Raw genomic sequence first — 7,248 nt, 5'->3', positions numbered from 1 at the left:
TCTTATTCTTAGATTTTAGAAGGCTGTAGCATCAGTTGAAGAGGTATGATGCTGCATTACAATGGCATACCTATGTGGTTATGTGGAAAAATTGGAAGGACATCCTCCCAATGTTTGGCATGTCAAAAGTGAAGCTTGTTGCTCAATTTTCTTTGCATAAAATATGAGCACAAGTAAGATATATACTGATTTTTAGATAATAAGGAATAGTTTAGTGCATGGTCATGGATCGTTGACATGAATACTTGTGACGGTTTTATGCTGAGAGTAAGATGGATATTTTGAGCATGTTTTGTGTTCTATTTGGAAGCTCATCAAAGTTCACCCGCTGTAGGGGAGGGTTTTGATAATCAACAGAACCAATTATCCAGTTCTCTATATGATTGTCAGCTTCTATTCTCAGCCATACCATACTTGTTCATTAATTCATGACCTCTCATGACACCTGTCACTATTTCTGAGTGCCCAATCTGCCAAGGGTAGGAGCCAAAGCGGAACCACTAGTATGCTCCCTCTCCATGAAAGAACAAACTGGCTACATGGTGGCAGGTTGATAATATTGAACCTTTTTCAATATTTTATTTTTTGTGTTAGAAAATAAAATTAATGTTAATATTAGTTACTTTCCTTGCTTCCAATGCTTTTGCCCAAATGTAGATTGAGTGAATATCTTACTAATTGTTGTGCTACTTCAAACAATATTGCTTTTGACAAGTTAATCTTTTTATACTAAAAAAGGCAATGAGCAACACCTACCACCACTAATGGTTTTGCTATATATAGAAAGAGTTGTAACAGAATAATAAATCTAAGCCATATCACAACTAGGTAATAAGAGCTTACATATTTAGGTTACCAATCTATGAGGAATATGCCACAGACTTGGTATTTTGGTAGTTTTACTGAAGCCGGAACATAGATATGAGAAACAAGAGATGCAAACAGAATACTCTCTCACTACTACTTTTATTTGCACTCTCAGTTATTCTTTTTATTTTTCCATCTTTGTCCTCTTCTTATTTAGAGGTCTTGTTGTCTGCAAGATAGGAGTGCTTCCAAAAGAGAACACAACAAAGGTTTGATTGAACTAGAAGCTGATATTTTGTCCTACCTGTTCTGATATCTTCCTGTTCATCTGGCTATTTGTGGTTCCGTATGGCCATGGTGGTGATTGATCCTGAATATCATAAAGAAATGAGACTCCTATGGGGTAACGGGTGTATGTTGGCAAACAAGAACATTCTCTAGAGCACCCAGATATGACTCCAATAATTGATGGGATTTCGTGTCTTTCCTTTTAAGGAAAAGAATGATCTTTTGTTCACTTATGCAATTATACTTGGAACATACACATGATTTTATTATGATTGTTTCTATACTTTAATGTAGATAGAAAGGTGTGTTTCAAAGCTGATCATCCAGAGAGGTAGACTGGTTGTGTGGAATGTTTTCTTTTTGTATTAAAACAGCTATTGCCCTTTTAATGTCTTGCTGTGTGTCAAGCACTGGACATCTAGGAACTACATTTCCTGGACTCCCTTGCCAGTAGGATTCCAATATAGATGCTAGAATTAGAGGAGCATATAAAAGGTTTGGAAATTGGAAGGAAAGCAGACATCATTCATTTCCTACCCCTGCAGATATGGCAAGTGCTGAACACATTGAAGAAATGCTGTTTGAGTGGCTAATTCCCTAGAGTACAGCTCTTCTTAATGATGCAGTCAGCTGGACCACTGGAAATAACTAACTTCCCTGATTTCTACACTTCCAGATTTCCTCCCATGATTCCTCCTGATAGCTGTTCCTTATCCTTTTCCAATACTTTTAAAGAAAACAAGTTTCCTGTATATATCCCATTTTTAAATTATTCTGTCAACCAGGCTGGAGTGCAGTGGTGCAACCACAGCTCAGTGCAGCCTCAATCTCCAGGGCTCAAGCAATCCTCCTGCCTCAGCCTCCTGAGTAGCTGGGCCTGTAGGTACATGGCACCACACCCAGCTAATTTGTTAATTACAACTTATTTTTTTTTTTGTAGAATTGGTATGTCTTTATGTTGACCAGGCTGTTCTCAAACTCCTGGGCTCAATTGATCCTCACACCTTGGACTCTGTCCCACAGTTTTTTTTTTTTGTTGTTTGTTTGTTTTTTTAAAACAGGGTCTTGCTGTTTTGCCTAGGCTGGTTTCTAGTTCCTGAGCTCATACAATCCTCTTGCTTCAGCCTCCTGAGTGGCTGGGACTACAGGCATACACCACTGCTTCTGGCTTAAATTTCACTGTAATTTAAATACCTGGAGTGTTTTCTGTTTTCATAGCAAAGACTTTATTTAAATATTAATCTATTTTAGGAAATTAATAGTGTCCTTTTGATTTCTGCATCATTTCTTTTTGAATTGCTTAGCAAAGTCAAGTATTTCTAAACCTTCATGACCTGTATATTAAGATAATCCTTAAATTAAAATAAACAGGCTGGGCGCAGTGGCTCACACCTGTAATCTCAGCACTTTGGGAGGACAAGGCAGGGGGATTACCTGAGGTTAGGAGCTCAAGACAAGCCTAGCCAACATGGGGAAACCCCATCTCTACTAAAAATTAAAAAAAATTAAAAATTAGCTGGGCGCATTGGCAGGCTAATTTAAAATATACATCTATAGTTATTCAGTATCTACCTTCTGATAATTTTATACTCCATTAATTTCAGAATAAGGACCTGAAAACATTGTATTTTCATTTTCTCCCAACCATTCTTTGTGCTATTGTTATCATACATTTTAAGTATGATGTGGGCTGGTCGCGGTGGCTCACGCCTGCAATCCCAGCACTTTGGAAGACTGATGGGGGAGGATCAGGTGAGATAAAGAGTTTGAAACAAGCCTGGCTAAAATGATGAAACCCTGTTTCTACTAAAAATACAAAAATTACCCGGGCCTGGTGGCACATGCCTGTACTCCCAGCTACTTGGGAGGCTGAGGGAGGAGAATCGCTTGAACCCGGGAGGTGGAGGTTGCAGTGAGCCAGGATCGTGCTACTGCACTACAGCCTGGGCAACAGAGCAAGACTCTGTCTCAAAAAATTAATTAATTAATTAATTAAAACAATGAAACAACTAGATAAACAGCAAAGAGCCTTTCTAACCGGCAAAATTTGCTAAGTTACGTGAGCCCTATTCATAAACATCTCCATTTTACTCCGTATGTCCGTGATTTTCAAACCTTTAAGCAAATCGGAATCATTTGAAAGGCTCGTTATAGCAAATTTCAGGGCCTTGTCCTCAGATTCATGTTTTAAAGGTCTGGAATGGGGCACAAACATTTAAATTACTGAGTTCCCGGATAACGCTGATACTGCTGGTTCATGGGAGGCATTTGAGAATTACATCTCTCACTGTATTTTAATACTTCACTTTCACTTCCTTTTCAAATAAATATTGTCAACTGAAGAAAACGTCAAACTTTTAGAGAAATAGAGTTTGGCATGGCAGCAACTGTGGCAAAGCAGCTGCTGCTGCCAGTACAGCTGGAGACGTGAGCCCACACTGGGGGCTGTCCATGGGCCCACACTCTCTCGATGAGTGGAAGTCCCGTTGGATCAGAGTAAGACGGACAGTAGCTTTGGTTGTGATTGTGGTGAGCCGGAGCCACCTGATCACTAACAAAAGACATCTGTTAACCAACAGCCGCCAGGGCTTTCTGGTGAAATATATAGCAACAAAGGAAGAAAAGAAACAAAATGGAAATAGTGCTTACCAGCACCTTAGAACAATGCTGCTCAGGGCCAGTCCAACACTGAATGTGTCTGCACTGTGAGGAGAATGTTCACAGAAGCCTGTTGCGTTGTGTGCATATTTATTCATATTTTTGTTAAATGTTAAATCATTTATCACAGTAAATCTGGGTGCATAGTACATAATTTCATTCCATTTGAGCTTCTTGAGTGTTTTATTTAAATGTCTGCAGAGCTGCTGCCCCTTTCTTGAACTATGAGTACTGCAATCTCTTAAATTCTCAATATGAGTAGAGCTTTTTGAGCTTTATATCTAAGGGGAACTGAACAAGCCTGTTTGGAAAATGCAATGAACATCAAGAAACCATCTTGCTGTGGAAGCATAATTATTTTTCTTCTGCCTGTATAAAAGATCTTTCCTTTTGATGTCAGTTTTCTTCCTTGTTTACACAAGTTCAACAATTCAAAAGGAAAACTCGATCGTAAGGGTTTCAAACTGTCAGAGAAAGTTGAAAGTCTCATGAACATTCATGGTTTTGATCTGTGCTCTGGATATATGAACTTAAAATCATTGGATAGTGGAGGCAATAGCTTGTTTTTTTTTTTCTGCTGTAGACGATGACTGTGATAAAAGAGAATCCATCAAGAAAATTCTCCTTACTGATCCCCAGAGTGTCAAAAATGCTCTACATGAAATCAAAATTATTAGAAGATTTGACATCGTGACATTGTGAAAGTGTTTGAAATTCCTAGTACCAGTGGAAGCCAATTAACAAACAATGTGAACTCTCTTACCAAACTTAACAGTATTTACATTTTTCAGAATTACATGGAGACAGACTTGGCTAATATGATGGAGAAGGGCCCTTTACTGGAAAAGCATGCCAGACTTTTCATGTATCAGCTGCTAAGGTGGCTTAAGTATTCACTCTGCAAGTGTATTGCCCAGATATCTCAAACCAACTAATCTTTTCATTAATACTGAAGACATGATGCTGAAGATAGGGGACTTTTGTCTTGCACAAATCATGGATCCTCATTATTCCCATAAGGATCATCTCTCTGAAGGACTGGTAACTAAATGTACAGATCTCCACATCTTTTACATTCTTCTAATAGTTATAGTAAAGCCATTGACATGTGGGCTGCAGGCCACATCTTTGCTGAAATGCTGACTGGTAAAACCGTTTTTGCAGGTGCACGTGAACTCGAACAGATGCAGCTGATTTTAGAATCTAGTCCTGTTATACATGAGGAAGATCATCAGGAGCTTCTCAGTGTAATTCCAGTTTACATTAGAAATGAAATGACTGAACCACAGAAACCTTTAACTCAGCTGCTTCAGGGAATTAGCTGAGAAGCACTGGATCTCCTGGAACAAATTTTGACATTTATCCCTACAGATGGGTTAACAGCAGAAGAAGCGCTCTCCCATCATTACATGAGCATATATTATTTTCCAACGGATGAGCCAATTTCAAGTCATCTTTTTCATATTGAAGATGAAGTTTATGATATTTTGCTTATGGATGAAACTCACAGTCACATTTATAACTGGGAAATGTATGATTGTTAGTTTTCAGCGCATGATTGGCCTATACATAACAACTTTGGTATTGATGAAGTTCTGCTTGACCCGAGAGCTCTGTCTGATATCACTGATGAAGAAGTACAAGTTGATCCCTGAAAATATTTGGATGGACATTCGGAAAAGTATAAAGTATCTGGAGGATCCAATTGCTCTACTGAGCCTTTTTGGCAGTACCCAGATCATCATAAAAACAAATAGGGATTTGAAGTGTAGTCATATTTGTAACTACAAAGCCAGGTCATCATCATATTTAGATAACTTAGTTTGGAGAGCGAGTGAAGTTAACCATTACTATGAACCCAAGGTTATTATAGATATTTCCAATCGGAAAGAATAAAGCAGAGAAAAATCTGATAAGAAAGGCAAGTGAAAATGTGAAAGGAATGGATTGGTTAAAGCCCAGATAGCGCTTGAGGAAGCCTCACAGCAACTGGTTGAAAAACAAAGGGAAACAAATCAGGGGTTTGATTTTGATTCCTGTATTGCAGAAACTACTCAACCTAGTTCACAACATGAGCCTACTGATGTTGTTGAGAAATGAAATAACTCGAATAGGTCAGGGTCCCAACTAGAAATGAAAAATTTGATATCAAAGACAGTAAGCCAAGAAAAACAGAAAAAAGGAATGGTAAATTTGGCTCAGTTAAAAGTCTTGTACCAATCTTCTTGGGACAGCCAGTTTGTGAGTGGTGGGGAGAACTATTTTATCACAAATTAGTTTTGTTGTGAGGTAAGGAAGTGTGAAGGAGTTGAGAAGGATGACATTTACACTAGTTACTTAGACAAGTTATTTAACAAGAAAGAAGATACTGAAATACTAGAAACTGAGCTAGTAGAGGATGGGAAGCTTGGGGAGAGAGGAAATGAAGGATTTCTGAACAACAGTTTGGAGTTCCTCTTTAGCAAGCACCTCGAGTCCGTGGGCGTCCTGCAGCTTCGCAGTCCAGTTGGGTCACTACTTAAGTCAATACAGGCCGCATTACCACCTTCTGCTATGGAATCTTCCCCTCAAATTCCTCATAAAACCTGCAGCAGCATTTTAAAACATGTGAACTAAAGCACTCAGCAAACATTTATCTTTGCATTCTTCATGAAATGTGTTTTGCCTTTATTTTATCACTAGTGTTTAAGTCATTTTTACTTGAATCAGATGGTGTAATTTAGTAAGGATTAGCTCTTGGTTTTTAAAATCCAGACCTTATTTTCTACATATGAGATAGTTTTCATTTTAACTGGCATGTCGTTTGCACACAAAAATAAAGCAAAGAGCAAAATAATGCAACGCTAGAGGAGGCAAAAGAAATGCACTAAGACAAGTAAAAAACATCCTCTCGTAGAACAATGATCCGTTTTATAGGAAACAAATCTTGCCTTGAAATTTACGCAGTGAGACTCTACATAATTGCCTGAAAATATCTATTTTTTCTAAAACATTTTTTATTCATGAATATTTTTTAAGTTTTTCACACTGTACACATTTCTTAAAACATATGATACCAGTAGCAACTGAAAATGACTGCTGAATTGAGTACACATGTGTTATCTAGCTCAAGATAACAAAAGTATGTGGCAAAACATATACCACTCATAGTGCTTCACAATATGCACATCTATTTAGCCAGCATTTATTGTAGTAAACTATTCTTAATAAGACTCATTTACTGTTTATGAATGTTCTGGTATGCATTCTTTATAGTGAAGTGTTAATATATCACATCTTATTTATTTTAGCAAATCAGTATATTTTCTGTATTAATTATAAAAAGTAACTTAGTTTTTAAAATTTATTTGCAAATACACTTATTCCATCTGGCACTACAGCTTGTTGCCTACCTAACTGAATATATAATGTTAGCTTATCTTAAGCATGTCCATGTACTTAATTTACTTACGTGTTTATTTTAAGTAAACGATCACTGTATATAGGAATTTGTCT

At 37.5% G+C, this 7,248-nt stretch overlaps 1 pseudogene; it reads left to right on the top strand.

Annotated features, from left to right (window-relative positions):
* The first annotated feature begins 237 nt into the window (after positions 1 to 237).
* Positions 238 to 6,369, top strand: LOC470054 (mitogen-activated protein kinase 6-like; annotated as a pseudogene).
* The last annotated feature ends 879 nt before the right edge of the window (positions 6,370 to 7,248 follow it).

Source organism: Pan troglodytes, chromosome 22, assembly GCF_028858775.2.
Source record: "Pan troglodytes isolate AG18354 chromosome 22, NHGRI_mPanTro3-v2.0_pri, whole genome shotgun sequence".
In the NCBI taxonomy this organism is placed as follows: Eukaryota; Metazoa; Chordata; class Mammalia; order Primates; family Hominidae; genus Pan; species Pan troglodytes.
The sequence above is the reverse complement of the archived record's forward strand: the minus strand, read 5'-3'. Positions and strand labels throughout refer to the sequence as shown.